The following is a 17,158-nucleotide window of genomic DNA, read 5'->3' as shown; positions in this document are numbered from 1 at the left end:
ATTTTGGTGAAATTTATTTGTTTATTTTTGTGACGTTTTAAGAAACGACATGAAAAAAGGCATCTTTTAATGACATGTGTTTAAATGTCACAAATAGTGCCAAAAAGTAAATTTCCTTTTGTGACATTTAATAATAAGCATCATCAAAAACCTTGGTGGCATGAAACACCACCTGTATGTTTGCCATAGCCCAATATAGAGCTCATATTAACCTGTTTCTAGATCAATTATATATGACAAAAATCTTAAATCCATTCATTAAATCACACGAAACCATTCAAATTAAAAGATAATATCATTAAAAACTGAAATCTAGTATTTAATAAAAGGTAATATATATTTACAAATGTTCACATTTTAGTTCATATGAAATTAAAAGATTACAAAAAAGGAAAATAAAACACTCATCAAAAGAGTGTATTTTCCTTGCCAAAAAGATTACAAATAAAGGAAAATAAAACACTAATCAGAGTGCCTTTCCCTTTCCCTTTCATTTCTCCTTCCCCTTCTCCCCCCTCTTGTAGGCACTTGAGATGACATTGCTCTAGGCTCTTGCATCTGTTACAAAGCACAAAGAAATACAATATTATTTTCACACTAAAAGATGTGAGCAAATGAAATATAAACCAAACTTATAATAGATTACCAGATTTGGTGATGGTACTTCTGGAGTGGGATGAGAATTATCTCCACTATGAATTGGAGGTGTTGCTAATTCACATCTCTACACATAAAGGACAGTTATGAAAATGCATTATTATTTTCATGGTAAAAGATGTAAGTAAATGAGAAATAAAACCGAACTTATAATAACTTACTAGGTTTGGTGGTGTTACTTCAGGAATGGGATGGAAATTATTCCCACCCTGAACTGGAGTATTTGCTGACCCGTGGCTCTGCACCTAGAAGCAGTAGAAAAATATGAGTAAAATATTTTTCAGTCTAAACAAAGAATAAAAAAGTTAAAACTATCATGAAATTGTTTATTCTTAGGGAACCTATAAGAGCAAAACGAAGACTACCTATCATAATTCAAATGAATTCCACCAACTCTACAATCAAACTCTTACCCATTCATATAAAACCTATCTCATCGCTCTCTTATTCCCTTCGTTTTTCTCCTCTCATTCTATTGTCTCTGGTCTTTATCTCTTCTTTCTGTTCATTTTCCCCTTCTTCGGTTTCTTGCTCTCTCGGTGTAGAAAGAAGTTCTATCTCCCCCATTTTTCTTCTTCTTTTTTCTAAGAGAAGGTTGCTGCCATTTGTGCCATGTTTTTCTATGTTTCTTTACCTGTATTGAAAAGATACATTTCTGTTGGTTTCTTCTATTGTGAGTGTCAAATATGGAACAAGAGCGATTGTTGTTGCTTTCTAAGTTATAGGGGATGTGGTAGGAGTTTTTGAATCAGGTCAAGGTTAGCTTTTAGGGATATTTCTAAAGAAAACCACTATAGTGTTACATCGTTGCATGCATTCTATATTGAAATGCTAGAGTGGAAGTCCAACGCCACCACGGTTTTGGTCTCTAATAGAAGTGTAGAAGTTGAGAAGAATCATGTCAATTGTTTGATAATGCACATACCAGCACTTCATGAAATATCTATTTTGTTTTCAAAATCTTATTTTCTCTTACTATTATGTTCTTTTTCTTACCTCTAGCAGAAACAAACATTCTTTTTTTCTTTCTTAAACTAAGGAATAATTGCTAGTCTCTTCTTAACAGTAATTACAATATCTATCATGTATCTCATGTTTTTTTAGGTACAAGATCAAGATTGCTAAATACAAGCTACTTTTAGCTTGCAGACTGGCCACTACCCTTAACATACCAAATTTGGAGCCAACCACCCACTATAGTCTACAGCTTGAATGCTGCCTTTTTCTTCCTATATTCTTTTTTCTTACCCTAAAGTTTGAAGTAGGAAGCTTCCAGGAAAATAGTATAAACCCATCAAGGGGCATTGGTCATGTCAATCAATCTAATGGATAAGCATTTAATGGACAATAAGCTAGAAAACCTTTTTTACGAGTTTAAGACTCAAGAGAAGAGAAAACCTTTCAGGTTTTAAGTTTTCCAAACCCACCAAGGGTTTGATTGGTTGTGGGTCCCAAACTTCTCTAGCCATCAGGGGCTATAGATAGAATAAGGGCATGTCTGAAACAAACAGAAGATACACAGAAGATTCCCTTCAATTGTTATGCTAGGTCAGTGTTGACATGTTTTTGAGTCTTTGACATGGGTCCAACAACATTTTGAAGTGTCCATCTAACATAAATAAAATGTTTCATGCAGCATTGGTTGCTATTGTTCAATGCTTTGGTTGTGATATGTCTCCTCTTCCCATAACTGCCTGGGTTTGGCCTTGGGTGGAAATCCAGAAATGGTTGGATTTTAGAATCTAGTAATTAATAGGTTCATGAAGAAACTTCTAGCTTGTATAAAAAATTACGTCTCTTTTGGGAGGGAAAATAACTTTGATAAAATCTCTTCTTTAAATGTGCTTGTGTGCTATTTATTTAAAGCCCATATGTTGGTAGTTGAAAAGATTGATAAAACAATTGGGGAATTGATGAAATAACTTGTGTGATATTACTTTTGGAGTCTCTTTCGGTAATGTTTTAAGCGTACAGTAGGGATTACTTCTTTATGAAAGATCAGATGAAACTTAAATGAATTAACTTTGAAATTACATCACTTTTCTTTTACCTATTTTTTAGGTGTTAAAACTTAAAATCTGTTTCTTTCTTTCTTTTTGACTTGATTTGGCGACATTAGAAAAAGTTAATGAGTTATCTATCCAACAAGACCATGATTTTGCAAACCTACACGTTTTGAGAAAGTTATGGCCATTTTACTGATATGTATATTAGTCCTTATGGGTTTTGAGCCTTTCCATTTTCTTGTCCTATGCTGAAGTTGTTTTTCATTTGTCTAGTTTTAGTAGAACTAATAATGAGTATTTGGAATTACTTTAGGAGGTTAAATTCTTATTTGAGTGGTCCTATGGATTATCTATGTTTTGTATTAGTTGTGAAGTAATTAAAGTTGTTTCTAGTCAATTTTTGAGTATGAAAAGGGAGATTAAGTCTTCTATAAATTGAGACAATATAATTTTATTTTTTATCAGTAATAAATTAGTAAGAATTTTATTTCAAATAATAGAGGAAAAAAATCTTGCATAGATTAGACCCTAAGGTACAATCATAAAAAGCTAAGAGAATCCCTAATCACACCTGTCTGCTTCTCACATTAGGGCCTAGTACAAATCAGTCCCATTAGCTTTCTCCCTAGCAAGGTAATCAGCAAAGGAGTTCACAACCATAGGGATCCAATTAAATGGAGTAGCTATACTGGATGTCAAAAATCTAGCTTCCCTCATATGGTGGAGGTAAATACGAGGGATTGATCTATCACCCCATAACCCTCTTAGTGCAACTTTTGAAATAACTACATGATACAACCAACCTTAGTGCATGTATTGATCTATCACTCTCTAAATGTCAACTGATCGATCTGATTAGGCAACCTTTCTACAAATAAAAGCAGAACAATTATTTGCAGGTCTAAGTGTTGCATCTAACCACACTTAAGAGAGAGAATAAGTACTATCAAATCCAGAGTTCTCCTATCTAATGGACAGTTCAGATTAACCACATATTTCCTCCAATGTTGAAGAAATAGGAGGGATCTTGGGTGGGGGGGACTGATTGGCCTAATTAAACAGATGAGCATTTCTAAATACTGATACTCAAGTGTAAAGCAATTACTACTCAAATTTGGAAGCATAGCAATATGGAAGTGCCTTTTATGAAAAATAAAAAATAAAAAACAAAACTCCATACTCGTGAAGAACCAACTTACCAAATCAAACTAATTAACAAAAGGCACATACCTTGCCTGCAATATAATCCAAAAACCAGGTTGTTTTAATAATTAACTAGAAGATAAAAAAAAATTAACAAAATATTTAAAATTTGGAGATTTCATTCTGGTTTCAAGAGTGACTAAAACCAAATATAGGGAGAATAAAAACCCCATACAATTTCAGTTTAAATGGAAGAGCTTTGTTTAGGGAAGTGGTTGTGGAGATGGCCTTTGGAGCGGGATAGACTCTGGCACGAAGTAGTGAAGAGTATTCATAGATGTCCAGAGAGTGGTTGGGATGCTGGTGCATCAAGGAGGGCTAACCTAGCCACACCTTGGAAAGCAATTCACAAAGTTCTTCCGCAGTTCCTTAGCTGTGTCAGGTATGATGCTTGTTCAGGTAATTCTATTCAGTTTTGGGAGGACATTTGGGTTGGAGATCTCTCTTTGAAAGACCTTTTTCCTTCATTGTACTCTGTTTCCTTGTATAAAAATGAGGTGATTTCAAAATTCCTTCCGTCGAATTTATCCTTACCAACTTTGTCTTGGGATCTTGGTTTCCATAGAGGATTAAGGGATGAGGAAATTGAGTGTTTGTCTACTCTTCTATGTCTCCTTGATAAGGTTTGGTTGGATCCCTCAAAACCTGATAAAAGGATTTGGACCATTCACCCCAAAGGGTCTTTTTCTTGTGGTTCCTTTTCAAGTTCCTCTGTCAATCTCCCTCTCATCAGAGTTTCCCTTTCAAGGAAGTGTGGTGCATTCTTTGTAGATAGCTTTGTGTTGGGAAGTGTGGCATGGTAAAGTAAACACAATGGACAACCTACAAAAGAGAAGACCCATCCTTTATATTTCACCAAACTAGTGCATTCTTTGAAGATCTCATGGTGAGGATTGTAATCATCTATTTTTATCTTGTAGTGTCACTGCAGAGCTCTGGGCTTGGCTTCTATCTTTGTTTGGGTCTAGTTGGGATATGCCAACAGAAGTAAGCACAATCTTTAACCCTTCTTTCTTCTCTTGGCCCCATAAAAGAGGAAGGAAAATGTGGAAATGCTCACGAGCAGCATTGTTATGGACAGTATGGGAAGAAAGGAATGCCAGAATCTTCCAAGAGAAAAGAAGAAGCAGTCAAACCTTAAAGGACTGCATTTTGTCCAGGTCTTTACATTGGATAAAGACTCCAGAATTATTTAACCATTTTACTTTTGCTGATTGTTGGAAGGATTGGAAGTTGGTAGCAAGCTGTTCCTCCTACAAGGGAAGGGCATTGACTAGCTGGGTCCCCCCTCCTCTTGGTTCTTTGAAGCTGAATTTTGATGGGAGTAGCCAGGGTAACCCGGGTCCCTCTGGGATGGGAGGTGTACTGAGGAATGAGGTTGGAGAGGTTGTCTTAATCTACTCTGGCCCTTTAGGAGTTGGGAACTCTATCCGGGCAGAACTGCTAGCTGCAATACAAGGAATACTTCTTGCAAAAGAAGTGGGCGTGGAGCAGCTTCTGATTGAAGGAGACTTTAAGACAGTGGTGGACTGGTTAAATAATCCAGAGGATGTCACTTGGGGCTACAAAAATGAGTTAAAGAAATTCAAATGGCTGACAAGAAACATGTCTATAACAGTACAATGGGTTGGGAGATCAGCTAATGCTTTTGCTGATGTCTTGGCAAAACAAGGGATAAATAGGGAAACATTGTTCTGGGCACAATTGTAACTATTGTTTTAATTTCAACATTCATGTTTTCCCTGTTGTAGTTTGTGTATTTGCTGTTTGGAGAGGCTGTTCCTCGCGCCTCTAAGGGGATCTTCTTGTATCTATTCATTATTTTAATAGAATTGATGTTATTTATCAAAAAAAAAAAAAAAAGAGCTCTCCTCACTACCAATTACTTCCTAAACCCCATCAGTTAGGATAAGACCTACTTTGAGACCTCCACCTCCCCCTATTACTGCCTTCAAGATGATCCCATGTTGCCACTCCCATTTGTTCCACAAGACATGGATATGCTCCCTTCTTAGAAACCTGAAATCTTGGATCATTAAGCATGTCCTCTTCTGTCAGGTGCTCCAGGTCAAGCATTGCAGTGCATGGTTCTAGATACTAGGCATTGATCATTCCTGACCTGGGCCAGAAGGAAATATTGGAGAAGAAAATAGGAATTCTTTATTATTATTTGTAGATTACATATTTTTACTTCTAGCATTTCTTTCATGGTTTTACTTCCAGTTTCTTCTGGGAATTTATAAGAATGCATCTGATAGCTCTAAATGCATCTTTGCAGAATTTATATGATATCATATTGCCATGAGATGTGCTAACCAGCATGATTAGTAATGGGGGGAGAAAAGAAACAAAAAAACTTGACAGGTCTAGAGGAGTGGTGGGCTGCCAGAGGATAGATCTTTGAAAGAGGAAGTAGATGTCCTAATGGAAAATTGGAAATTGATTATTGAATGGTACTGAAAAGCTTGGCTAATGTACTTTTAGAGTTTCAGCCAAGGGAGAGAACTCAGTCCCCAAACAAAACTAAACTCAATTCATACTGATGAAAGTCAATAAATAGAATACCCCTGCATTGATCCAACAACGGGGTACGTACAAAACATAGTATACATGGCATCCATACTTTCCAAAAAAATTAGCATCATACGCATGCAGATCAACTATTCTGTATTTTCTGTCCCCTTTTCTTCTTTTGTTCTGTTCCCTTTTCAATTTTAAACTGTATTCAAATACTAATAGGATCGACTTTGTATCTGGGTATATCTAATCTCAATTCGGCTGATCGAATTTCTAATTACCCAGAAAAAAAAAAACAAGAATTTATCTTACCCATTTACAGCCCAAATAGTGGTAGGATGCTCATGATCTGCTCATTTGATCATCAAGTAAAAGAAGTTAGGAGGCTTAAAAAAAGGGAAGAGTCCTTTCCCTACCTTTTCTTTCAAACCAAACACAGCCTAAAAGAGGGTCTTATCTCTTATAGTATGGCTCAAAGAGACTTGCTTTTATTTTATTTTTTGGTTACAGGTTTAACTTTGGCACCCCTGGTTATGAAAGTAGATCCAAATCTAAATGTCATTTTAACAGCATGTTAGTCATTTATGTTGGTTGCTATTGGTCAGTCAAGCCGACACCACCATTAGTAAGTATGGCCATCACTTCTTTCCTAGACCATTAATAATATTGAAGTATCTTTTGAGAAAATAGTGATATGCATCAATAAAAAAAAAAGGAAAATAATAATATACCAATACAACTAGATTGGCATGTTATTAAATAATAGGAAAATAGTCATATACAACTTATACAGCTTTTATTAAATAAGTTTGTAATTTTACATCAGAAAAAAAAAGGACAGAAAACTATAGTTGGGAGTCCTTGTCAATGCTGGTTAACAGCTCTAAACGGGGTATATATAAGTAATTAATTAACCCTAAAGAAAATTAAAATTCATAATATTAAGTGGCTATGTTATAGAAACAAATAGTATTAGGAGTGATTGAAATGATAGCTTTAGCCTTGTCTTCACCAGAATCCTTAAGCCATTAAAAGGTCAATCAAATAATACAAAGTCTATGTCCATGTCTATCCTCTACAATGAGAAAGGATGAATTCCAGACGAGACAAAAGCAGTGGGTAATGTCCATGTCTATCCTCTCATTTATTGATTAATTTCATTTTCTTAAATGAGATTTGGGCCCATTTTAACGCCATGTTCCAAAAGCAGTGGATTACCCCCAAGGACTTCAGCCCTGTGTCATCTCATTCATTGAGGGATCACAACCCTAGAGAATGTATCTTGAGGAACAGATTTCCCTTATCAGTTGGCTGAAGCATGTGAAAAGAGAGGGACATTGGAACAGGTTGGAATAAAATTTTACCTCCAGTCGCCATAACCTCTGTGCAAGAAACTCTCATACCAATAAGTGTATTGATCGAAACCGCTTTTTGCTTCCTTGGATCGAACCCCACTGGACTTTGATTCCTTGATTCGGATTAATGTAGTCGAGCTACTCAACAACTACACACTGATTGTAGTCGGTGACTTGCAAGAACTGTAATATCCCCTTAGACCTTTAGTAGATCTCTCTTGTGTGTTAACTCTTTAGTTTAGTGCTGATAGGGAGCACTCTCTTGGGAGAACAGGATGAGGGTGAAGCTTGAAGGAGAAAACCAAGAGGGATCACACACCTAGGGGAGAGGGGTCCTCTCTCTCTTGTCATTCTATTAGACAATCTTCCTATCAAAGGTCTTGCCTAATTAGAGGGAATTTAATTCCCATAAATTTTGTCAATCAATCAGCCCCATGGTTTCCAAAATAAATGGGATATTTAAATTCAAATTTGAATCTCACAAATCCCTTAATTAATGGGGCTGTTTTATTAGGAAATTGTTTAAGTCCAACACCCTCATAATGAGCTCCAATTAGGGTGATTGGATTTGGACCAATTCAGTCTGGATCGTGGCCACCATGATGGGCCACAATTTGGGTCCTGCCCAACGGGTAATATTTTTTCTAACAATCTCCCACTTGGCCCGAAAGGTGGCCATAGAGAAAGATACATGTATGTATGTATGTATGTATATATATACACACACGAACAGTTGGCTTGATTAAGAACAATGAATGTGTAAGTATACACATTCAACCAAACCACTTAGGTAGTTGCTAGCATAATGTAAATCATGGCGGTACCCTCGGATTATACAAGTTTTCTTTCATGTACTATACAATTACGCATCACAACCCTTAGTGTATGGACCTTGTTGTGTTTCCAATCCATAGTCTGTCATCTCATATATATGCACAATATGAAGGACCACGGGACATCTGCAAATACAGGAGGCGCCGACACGTGTCACTAAATTAAACTGCATTCATCCAACGAACTGACAACACCCATGTTTTTCACATGGTTTTGATAAATCACTGGGGACAACCCCTTGGTCATGGGGTCTGCTAACATTTTGTCAGTTTTGATATGTTGGATGTCTACGTTTCCTTCTTGTATTATGTCCCTTACTACCAAGTACTTCAAATCTATGTACTTGCTTTGGCTATTGCTCTTGTTATTTTTGGAGAAAAACACAGTTGTCGCATTATCACAGTGAAGTTGTATTGGTTTATCTACATAATCCAATACTAGGGTGCCCAGGCCGATAATAAAGTTTTTCAGCCATATTGCATGTGTCGTAGCATCATGGCACCCAATGAATTTTGCTTCCATCATGGAGGAAGCTCTCAACTTCTTCTTGCTGCTCCTCCAAGAAATTGCTCCTCCAGCAAGTAGAAATATATACCCCCATGTGGACTTTCTAGTTTCTGGGCAACCACCATAATCCGAATCAGTGTATCCACACAGTTTCGGTTTGCCCCCTTTCTTGTATGTGAGAATATATTGTTTGGTTCCCTACAGATACCTAAGCACTTTCTTTGCAGCTTCCCAATGTTCCCTACCTGGGTTACTTTGAAATCTACCCAGTACTCCCACTGCAAACGCAATGTCAAGTCTTGTGCAAACCTGTGCATACATCAGGCTGCCAACGGCTGATGCATAAGGAACTTTTTTCATATTCAATTTGAGGACAGCTTTCACTGCTAAGCTTATCTCCTTTGTGAATGGGAACTACAATTGGTGCACAGTTTTCCATTCCAAAGCGTTCTAAGACCCTTTGAATGTAGGTCCTTTGGGATAACCCCAAAACTTTACGGGCTCTATCTCTCAGAACCTCAACCCCTAGGACATAAGAAGCTTCTCCCTTGTCCTTCATGTCGAATTTTGGTTTTAGAAATTCTTTTGTTTGGCGTAACAGGCTTATGTCCCTACTAGCTAACAAGATGTCATCAACATATAACACTAGTAGGATGAAACTACTCCCACTAACCTTATGTACATTGATCCATTGCATTTTCTTTGTATCCGAAAGATGTAATTACATTGTGGAACTTGTAGTACCATTGGTGGGAGGCCTGTTTCAACCCATAGATTGCCTTCTTTAGTCTGCAAGCCATATCTTCCCTGCCCTCCGCTTTAAACCCTTCAGGTTGTTCCATGTACATTTCATCTTCCAAATCACCATTCAGAAAGGTTGTTTTCACATCCATTTGATGTAGCTCCATGTCATAATGAGCTACTAACGCCATGATTATTCTAAATGAATCTCTCTTAGAGACAAGGGAAAAAATCTCATTGTAGTCAACTCCTTTTTCTGTATTATACCATTTGGCCACTAGTCCTGCTTTGTAATCAGCCCCATGGTTTCCAAAATAAATAGGATATTTAAATTCAAATTTGAATCTCACAAATCCCTTTTAATGGGGTTGTTTTATTAGGAAATTATTTAAGTCCAACACCCTCATAATGAGCTCCAATTAGGGTGATTGGATTTGGACCAATTCAGTCTGGATCGTGGCCACAATCCGGGTCCTACCAAACGGGTAATTTTTTCTAGCAAAGCTTTCCTATAAATGTGGTGAAAGACAACTGGCTTGTTGAGTTACGAATATTGAAGAGTTTTCATGAGTTCAAGTTCAACCACTTCTGTAGACATTGTGATAATATACTTTTTTTATTAGCAAAGAAATTAATTAAGCATTAAAATAATTTAACGCTTGTTACAACATGTTGGAACACTCCAAAAATACCCAAATACAAAAATCTATACTTTTATCCAAAAAAAAAAAAAACAGATGTCTATTGACCCCCTGCTTTTCCAGTACATCAATCATTCCATTTGCACATCTTCTAATCCAATTAAAAGTGGTGCTGAGTTACCTTGAAAGGTAAGCTATGTCCCTAATGTGTGTATGTAAATCCAAGGAGCTAAATTGTTTTTTATTGTTTAATATATGACCAGTTTTCAATCCCCTTCCACTTCCAAATCTTGGAGACCAAGCTGTTTTGCTAATCTTAGTTCTTGCCACAGTGCCATAACAGTTCAGCTCTAACTGAGTCACCAGCTCCAATTGGCCCAAAATACATACCTTACCAACCAGCTTGTTGGCACCTTGTTACATAGTGAGAGTCATAAAGCTATTCTTATGAAGAATTGATAAGATTGCCTTCATGGGTGGTTATAAGGCCAAACATATTGATAAAGTGAGAGTCATAAAGCTGTTCTTATGTGGTTTATCATTTGGTTTTGTGTTTTTAGTCCTTTCAACTATCCTACAATTAATGATGCAATTCATAATTTGGATAAGGTAACTTAGGGGTCACTTGATAATAGCTGAATATGCTGAATTATTAAAGCATATTGCTTTGTCTTTTAGTGAATAAGTTCTTAAGGAAGTTGTGGACTCCTTAATGGCATAAACTAAAGTTTGGTAGATTACTATGGCTACATTTGGTATTCCATATTTTAAGGACTTATCTCCTTTTTGCACTTATATATAATTTAATAGTGACTCCCATTAACAATATTTCCAAAAAAATGTCCTTATTTAAGCTTTGGGCCTTGCACATCACAAGGCTAAAGGCTTAAAGGCGTAGGCCTCTAACAACTCAAGGCCTAAGCCTTGGCAATGGAGACAAAGGGTATTGAGGCCAGACTTTTTTGGTCAGCCTTGCCTCAATAGCCTTTTAAAACCATGTGAGAAATAGTGAGAGCCTCAAGGTCATGTTTAGTTTGATAGATGGTAAGAGAGACATGAAAATCAAGGGAAAGTTCTTATTTTCTCGACCTTCTATTTCTCTTTTATTTTCTATCAAACCATATACAACCTAAAGACCAAAACAAGGTGAAAAATTAAAACTTTGTTATGTTTGTGCCTTGAGTTATTTGTGGCGACCCGCTTCATGAATCTGCCCCGAAATAATTTGAGAAAAAACCCAAAGGCAAAATTTCATAGTGGTTTGTACACTGGTCTTTTGTCTTGTGAGAGAAGAGACAGACATTGCATGTATTTTGGGATTTTACAGTTTTTTGTGAGTGAGGTTGTCAGTGCACAACTCTGAGTTCAGTTCGTTTTTTTTTTTTTGAATAATAATAATTGTTTACAATTTTATAGATAAATATATTGAAAACATTGATTATTATACAAATGCTTATAAAAATGAATATTATACAAATGAAAGAAGTAGCATTGATGTTTACTAACAAGAAGTAAAAGAATAAGAAACAACCAAGAAATGATCTAATACTAAGGTTTAATGCTAACATATCCAAAATAAATGCATGGGAGGTTTAAGGAATAGCATAGAAACGCCATTAAAGGGATTAATAATCCAATGAATACAACAAAAGAACAACTTCGATCTTAGGAGAAATAAGCAATCACAACATTACAATCAGGTTAAAGACAGAAAGCTTCATCTCATGGGAAAAAATAATAAAGAGGAGAAAAAAAGAAAGAACACATACCTACACATTGATTCAGCCAATATGATTTTAGGTTTTAATTTTTTTTTTTTTACTTGAATATGCAACGACACCTCTTCTCTTACTATTTGCCTTTCTCTTTGTTCTCTCTGTATTTCTATCTCTGATTTCTCCTTTTCTTATAGGGTTTTGTTTTTGGACTTAGAACATAGCCGTAGCACCTCCTCTATCTCAACAGTGATAGCTCGTCTCTCTTTATACTCGGTGGCACCTCCTCTCTCTCAGCAGCGACACCTCCTCTATCTCGACAACGGCACCTCCTCTCTCTCAGCAATGGCACCTCCTCTCTCTCAGTAGTGGCACCTCCTCTGTCTCGGCAGCGGTACCTCCTCTCTCTCAATAGCGGCACCTCCTCTCTCTCTCTATACTCAGTAGCTGACACCTTCTCTCCATACTCAACAGCCGGCACCTCCTCTCTATACTCTCCTCTCTTCTCTTGCTTTTCTTTTCTTATTTTCCTCTCCTTCGTTCTCTCGGCAACCGCACATCCTCTGTAAACCTCACTCTCTAATGCTCCCTTTCTTTTCCTTCTTTGTGCGTGCGGGTGAATGTTATTTTAATTATTTTTTTATTTATTTTTTTTACTTGAAATAAATTAGGATGCTGTCTTATGTGTGGGTCGGGGCAAGGCTGGGCATTAGACCTGGGCCGGGTCGGGCTTTCATTTGTCACTAATGAAAATATATCAGGCGAGCCCGAGTCTGACCCTGGTAAAAAGCCCGAAACCCGAGCCCGAGCCCGAAGCCCGACCTAATTGAAAAAAAAAAAACAATTTTTTCTACTCAAATTAGAATTAAATTAAAAATTCAGATTTTTCTATTTAAATGAACAATGAGCCTCCAAATGGTATTTTTCCCTTTCTTTTATATTTTAAAACATAATTTTATATTCTTAAATTAAAAAATTTATTCAAATGGACATAATCACATAACTAATTTTAAGTTTAATATTAGGTCGGGCCGGGCCGTGCTCGGGCCAAGCTATTTTGATAAAACCCGAGCTCGGCTCAAATTTATTGTGGGTCGAGCTTTTTGGCCCGATTTTAAGCCTACAGGCCTATAAGCATGTTCAAGCCCGTCCGGGGGTCGGACCGGGCCGAGTAGGCCCGTCAGGCCACCCGGCCCATGAACAGGTCTACTGGGCATAGAGTGAGGTTTTGGGTGTGGGTCAAATAGGGTTAGGCATCCAAACTTATCCCATACTTGAAAGTAATAAATTAATTATTTTTTGTCTAGAACTAATGGGATTGCAGGATTTGTTTTCAAGTTTCGGTTCAGGTAGGCCTGATGCCCGAAAATCCGAAGCCTGATTTAACATCCGATACAATTATTTTGGATTCAAATGATGTGTTTATGCAATTAGATTGGATCGGATTCAAATTTCACCCCATTTGGTCCGATTAAAATCTAAATTCAATTATATTATAATATTTATTAATTTTAATATATAAATTGTATATAAATATATTTAGAAGTGTAAAAATATATTTCATATATTGTATAATATATGAATTTATATATAATAAATTTATTATGTTGTATTTATAATAATTTATTATATATAAATGTTGAAAATAAATAAATTTATTTTTTTGATATTTTAGAAATTTTATAACATAGTCAAATTAAATTCGTATTAGATCCAAGTCAATTAGGATTTGAATTTGAATCCGAGTCTTTAAATCCAATCAGATTTCAAATCGAATTCGAATGTAATCTCTTAATAATCGGATTGGATGTAAATTTTATTGCATCCGATCTAAGTCCGTTTCCTTTACAACTCTAGACTTAGGTAAGGTAGGACATCGAGACTTACCCTTATTAATTAATTATTTTTTTGACTTGAAATAATGGCAGCGTTTGACATCCGGATTTGCCCATGTTGGAAGTTATTTATTTATTGGACTTGAACTTATGGGACCTTTTGTGTGTGGACCTAGGCAGGATTAGGCATTCAAACTTATCCATAGGGATGACAGTTCGTAGGAAATTTAGGGCATTTGACCTGTCCTAACCCTAATATATAGGTAGGAATGGCAATGGAGAGGGGTAGGGTGGGGCAGGGCTGGGTTTTGCTTATTATATCCCCGACCCCAAACTCAAATGCCCACCCCGTCCCTGTCCAAAACCCTAGCGAGGCTAGAAATCCTAACCCCATCCTTGTTCTCGTAGGGAATGAGCCAAAAACTAAAGTGGATTTGGGGGGTTAGCACCTGATTGATCAGATCTCGAGTCTATGACTCAAAAGTTGAGAGAGAGTCTTTTAGATTACATATACTGGTGGCATGAAAAGGCGGCTAAATTATGGCACCCGATGCCAAAAGAAAAGATGGCGAGGTTATTCATTAAGACATTAAAAGATCCATATCATACTTATTGATTGCATAACTTTTGAAGGATTGTAGTGATGTTGTGAAGGGAGCTATTAGAATTGAAGAAACACTTAGGCATGGTCAAATCAACCTAGTGATGATCCCTAAATATTCACCATCAGTTGAGAAATCCTCTCCAAAGTATAAAGAAGAGAATGAAGTACAAGCTATATTTGCTTTTGAGTCTTAGTTACCTCGAGCCCATTAACTGAAAAGTTTTAAAGCAGCACCTTATCCAGGATCTCAGACCAGTTTGACCGCCCCCCAAGCAAACATATTATCCTTCACCGGCACAAGCACAAACATGTTACCTCCATTCCATAACTCCGATCACTTATCATCCTCCCCAAAAGGAAAGGAGAAATATTTCCCCTTTGCCATGTCCTCATTCTTAGCTATTCCCTGCTTTAGTTTAAGGAGAATTTTTGTAGTTGCTTACATAGATACCTCCTTGAGAGCCCAAGCCTAGAGATTATGATGAAAATGCTCATTGTGATTATCATCAAGAGATCAGTCACACCACCAACCATTGTTAGTAGTTGAAGCTTATGATTCAACATTTGTTTGATGGGAGCGTTCTTACTTACCAGGACCTTGTGCAAATGCAACATTTTATAGAAGTCAACCAGAACCTGCTGCTTGATTCAGGGGAAAAATTTGATACTTCCGTCAACTTCCTAGGTGAAGGAAATACTCTTTATGATCCTAACATTCCTATAACTCTAGTTGGAATTCTGCTTGTAGTCCATTCTCCTAGAATCACTACAAGAAAAATGGTTTTTAGCCACGATTTTTCTAGAAATGGACAAGAAACAGTGGCTAAAATACCATATATAGCAACGTAATATATTATTCGTGCAATATGATCAATTTTAATATGCAGCCTAGCCACGGTTTTATAGCCGATGGCTTAAATGGAATTTGATGAGACGGTTATAAAATTAACCATTGCAACAAATCCTTCATTTTTATCTAGGAAATATGAACCATGCTATTTGATTGCATGACTATTTTCAAAATTTTGGCCACTTAAGAAAAGTGACCCGCGCATTCCTTACTACTCCCATCTTTCTCTTGTTCTCTTCACTCTCTCCATTTTCCATTATCTCTCGTTCTCTCTTCACTACTCTCTTTCTTGCTTGTTGGTTCTCTACTCTATTATTTGTGTTTGCTCAGTGTGCAAGGATTTGTAGGAAGGGTTATTCATGCTCTCCTCTTCTCGCTCATGGATTCTTATACATGTAAGAATTCTTCTGCTGAAATTTATTTTTGATAAAATAATTTTGATGAGCATTAATTGGGGTTACGATCTCTGTAATCGATTGGAGGAATGGTAAATCTATAGAAGATAGTTGAAAATCTGTAACGACAAGAACAAATTGACATAAGCCCCCGGGCTTCCACTAGTCCATCTCTCTGTAAAAAGGAAACAATAAAACCTAAGGCTTAAGATCGTCCATAAGCTTCCCCCTAATCCATATTTGATGATAGAGTAGCCATATCTGAATTGTTCCCTCTTCTAGCAACCAAGAAAGCAATCGATAGTAGAGAGAAACTCTCAAAGAAATTTACTATATCTCATCTCCACCGAAACCCCTCTTTCTCATCCATCGGATCTATCATTCAAAACTCTGTTCAAGCATCCTTCTTCGTCGAGTAATCAAGAAGGCTCCGACGACTGCATCTTCTTCCTCCTTACCCAAGAATGACAACTCTAGTTCGAGAGTTTCCTCCCAAAATCTAGTCCAGCTGCATGATAGAACGCTTCCTCCTCCTCCTTTGTTTTGGAACTTGCTCTAACAATGTTGGCTTCAATCGAATGTCATTGTGCATAGGGCAACAATATGCATGGTATGAATGCATCATAGCTAATCACCACCCACTATTTGGGGTTCTGAGGGATATGAGTCGTAGTAAATTTCTTCAAAAGTTTCTCTCTACTATCGATTGCTTTCTTGGTTGCTAGAAGAGGGAATAATTCAGAAACCCTAATGTCGCATGCCCTTTCTTGGAAAAGAAACCATAACACATTGGTGTTGGCTTCATGATAAAAAAAACTAATGTGCATTGGCTTCTAGTGAACTAGAACTCAAACATCTCCAACCTAGTGTGATTGTTCAAAGCCAAATGTGTTCATCTTGTAAAGGACTGTCTATAGTAGTTGTTTTGTTTTATTGCACCATTGAACTTCTACGGCTGCCCTACACCCAACTCCATCAGAGAAGGGGTCTAATAAAAGGCTAGAGATTGAAGCAGTGAATCAAAATAATGGGACAAATCAGGTATTAGAAAATCATTTTACCCTAAGTCTATTTATGTTTTCTTCTATTATGTGATTCACTCTAATCGTTTTCCTAATTTGATTTGAGTTACTCAAATCATTAAAGATTGCCATCTCTTCTCATTCAAATTAAGTATTTGCTATCGTTTTTTCTTGAGGTATCATCCTATTGCATCCAAGACTGCAAACAATCAAGATTTATTTTGGATCTGATGCTGTGAGCATGTCAATGATGGTGAACTAGAATTCTGCTACATC

The 17,158-nt window shown here is 36.7% G+C and overlaps 1 long non-coding RNA gene across 1 annotated transcript; it reads right to left on the bottom strand.

The window, feature by feature from the left end:
* Nucleotides 1-276: 276 nt before the first annotated feature.
* LOC104605710 (uncharacterized) lies at nt 277-12,783 on the bottom strand. The gene is made up of 4 exons (XR_736682.3): nt 12,231-12,783; nt 819-902; nt 647-724; nt 277-558 (listed from the first exon to the last, which is right to left on the bottom strand). It is a non-coding gene; the product is annotated as an uncharacterized LOC104605710 (long non-coding RNA).
* Between the last annotated feature and the right edge of the window lie 4,375 nt (nt 12,784-17,158).

This window comes from Nelumbo nucifera, chromosome 1, assembly GCF_055504915.1.
Source record: "Nelumbo nucifera cultivar China Antique chromosome 1, China Antique-T2T, whole genome shotgun sequence".
NCBI lineage: Eukaryota > Viridiplantae > Streptophyta > Magnoliopsida > Proteales > Nelumbonaceae > Nelumbo > Nelumbo nucifera.
Note: the sequence above shows the minus strand (reverse complement) of the source record. Positions and strands in the feature narration are given on the sequence as shown.